Genomic DNA, 3,712 nt, shown 5'->3' on the forward strand with positions numbered 1-3,712 from the left:
AATATCAAGCTATATTAGTTTAAAAACTTTATTTTTCCAAGTCGGATCTCGTGGAAATTCTCCGATTAAATTAGCAAACCCTTTTTGTGTTCCGCTCTCCTTTATTGGCGCCGTCAAAATGGCCGAGTCTGACTTGCAGAACGTTCCATCTGTCATTTTTCTATCTTGTCTTAATACTATACATTGAACATACTCAATTAACAGGGTATTTCATATAACTTAGAATTAAAAGTTTCGAAACCCGGTTACCTTACATCTCGGCCAACCTGACTAACTTGATTGACCACAATCAAGGCTTAGGGTTTATCCCGCAGCTCAGGGCAACCGTGACTTATGGGTTCTAGTGACTGAGGGCTTTCGGGTTGATTGACAGGTAAGAGCCATTTGCGGATTTTTAGGTCTTCAACGATGCCGTCATAAAGTAAATGTGTTTGCTGACAATTATCTATATCCCGAATCACGTAACGATCGTTCGGTAGAATCTTATGTACCATATACGGACCACGGTATTTCTGCACGAATTTCTTATTTTTACCGACCGAGGTATCGACGTGTCTTATCACAACAAAGACTCCGACAGAACAGGTTCTACTTGGGACACTATGTTTGAGGAAATATTGGGTGTTATATTCTTGCGACTTCTCTATCCTATTAAAGGCGCTCTCTCGCGTTTCGTTAATATCCCTATTTGTGCCATCGAGAAACTTATCTTCCAAGTGTTCCGTCATTTCATTCACTACACAGCCTGTGTGATTTACACCGAAGAGTAATTTGCTCGGTGTACACCTAATTGTACTGTGCACCGTGTTGTTTATTGCATATTCCGTTTGAGACAGTTTCGCCGTCCAATCGGCGTGTTGAATTGGCTCAGTTAATTTACTAAGCATTGCTTTCAGCACCCGATTTACCCTTTCGACTTGACCGTTTGCCTGTGGTGAAGCCGTCGCCCCTTTAATGTGTCTGATATTATTTTTTAGCAGGAAATAACTAAATTCATATGAGGTAAAACATGTTCCCCTGTCGGTAATCACCCGCCACGGTCGACTATAGTAATTAAAGTATTTTTCTAAGGAGCAGCAGACTTCCTTCGTACTCGTAGAGTTAACTGGGTACAATTTAACGAATTTTGTGAATGCGTCCACCATAACGAGTATGTGTTTTCGTTTCGATTTAATTGAGGGCAACGGTCCGAAGTGATCGAGATGAATCGTATCAAAGGGGATTGGTTTTTTAGGAATACTAAACATGTTGTGCTCGTTAGAGCGTGCTGGTGCCGAGTATATGACGCACTTTATGCAATTTTGTATAAATCGTTGTATCTTTTCTCTCATATTCTCAAACCAATAGTTCTTACGTATTTGGTCATAGCATTTTTCAACGCCTAGGTGGCCGATTTTTTCATGTATCAGGTGAATTACGTTTTCTTGCATCTCCCCCGGAACACACAACAAAGGACTAGACCCCGGATTTTTTTCTAAAGACTAAACCGTCCTCTAGTATGTACTCTTCCAATTCCTCTTTTTCTAACTTATTCATTAAGTGTCTAAGTTTTCCATCCCGATTTTGGGCGACTTGAATATGAAAATCCAAATCGTTTGGGTCCACGGCCGCGATTAAGTCTAGTTTGCAAAATTCCGCATCCCCACCCCTTCTTGAAATTTCCTGAAGTACATAACGATTTAATTCGGGCTTCATAGTCATAACATATTGACGATTGGAATCTAATTTGTGTTCCGGTCTCGGCTGCGGCGGACCTCGGGCACAGGATTGTTCACAAATTTGCATGTCACTTGCATCGGGTTTATGGTCGTAGGGCTTGACCCATTGCGCATCCTGCTTTTTCCCTTTCAGACAGTGGGCGCCGGCTTAAAGCGTCAACATGTCCTAACGATACACCGCTTCTATGTTGAATTGAGTAATTAAAGTTTTCCAACTCTAATGCCCATCTAATGTTAACCTAAATGAGTTGCAGTCAGTAATGATTTTAAACGGAATTCCCTCTAAATAAATTCTGAATCGACCTAGTGCGTATATAATTGAAAGTGTCTCTAGTTTAAAACTATGGTACCGCGACTCGGCTGCTGTGGTCGACTTCGAAAAGTAAGCGACCGGGTGAAGCCTACCATCGTCCTATCTTTGCATCAAGATTGAACCAAATCCGTAGCTACTAGCATCGCAATGAAGCCCTATTTCTCTTTTGCGATCATATATTGCCAATATAGGGGCCGAGGTTAATGCAGTCTTAAGTTCAGTGAAGGCTTTTATACACTCGTCAGAGAAGGAAAAACTTGTTTCCTTCCGTAACAGATCCAGCAGTGGCTTTGCAGTTCTCGAGAAGGCGGGCACGAATTTGCGGAAGTAGGAGAAAAGCCCTAAACACGAACGAAGATCGTTTTGGTTCCTAGGGACCGGGTATTGAGCAATTGTGCGAATGTGTGAGTGGCATGGTTGTATTCCCAAGGGGCTGACCAGGTAATCTAAGTATGCAATTTCTTGATAGCCAAATTTGCACTTTTTCAGTTTAAACTCTAACTGTTTTTCGTAAGCTCTTTGAAGTACCTCTTTCAGGCATTCGACATGGCTTTCAAAGTCTGAGGAAGCTACCAATATGTCATCTATATAAACTATTATTTTTTTTCTCGTCTATCAAGTCTCGAAAAATGTTGTAGACATACCTCTGAAAGTTAGCAGAGGCATTTTTCAAGCCGGAAGGCATTCTTAAATATTCGAACTGTCCATGCGGGGTGACAAATGACGTCTTTGGAAAGAATCTTCGTCCATTGCTAGCTGGTTGAATCCGTCTTTCAGATCCAACAAGGTAAACCATTTTTTCCATGTATTCAACGCAATCTTCGATAAGCGGTAGGGGGGAAGTTATCTCTTACCGTTTTCTTGTTTAAGGCCCTATAGTCTATGCATATACGAGTTTCACAATTTTTTTGTTTCACTAGAACGATGACCGAGGCATAAGGGGAATTACTTGGTCGAATTATCTGTCTGTCAATTAAGTCTCTAGTAATCTTAAGAACCTCTTCTCGATCTTGGAAGGATAAGCGTCGTGGAAAGCAATGAAACGGGGTATCGTCCGTCAGTCGAATCTGCATTTTGTAATCGTAAGGTTTTCTTTTTATGTTTATTGGAGACAAATAATAATTCTTAATGACATCTATAATGCTTTCGAAGCTGGCCGTATCTATCCTACCGTATATATCTAAGTCTGACTGAAGGATTGTTTCATCAATGGCACACATTTCGCTTATGACTTTATCGCTATTGCTGTTAGTTTAAACCTTATCATTTGTATGTATTTTCCCAACCCAGTCACTAGAACCCATATTTACCAGAATCGAATCAGAGACCGCAGAGTTTGAGTGTTCTTCAGTGCTTTTTAATTCATTGTTGCACCGTACATCAATAGTTTTATTTAATTTTGACAAAAATTCATTATATGATTTTGGTGTATTTCGTTTCAATTGAATTAAGTGTATATTAAATTTACGCATTGAATCTCGTCCCAGGATAATCGGACGTGCCAATGCCTCATCCGGTACTACCATTAAATCGATTAAATTAATTTTGCCTCCGAATTTCACCGCACATGGGTAAGTCCCATACGAAAGGAGTCGGCTTTTACCTACTCCAAAAAATTTGGCTGGCAGCGCGTCGTGTGGTAGTGGACGAGTTGGCGGTACTCTTGAGCGTTGGACCAAAC

This window comes from Rhagoletis pomonella, unplaced genomic scaffold (genome assembly GCF_013731165.1).
Source record: "Rhagoletis pomonella isolate Grant_MI unplaced genomic scaffold, Rhpom_1.0 Rhpom_scaffold_00692, whole genome shotgun sequence".
Classification (NCBI taxonomy): domain Eukaryota; kingdom Metazoa; phylum Arthropoda; class Insecta; order Diptera; family Tephritidae; genus Rhagoletis; species Rhagoletis pomonella.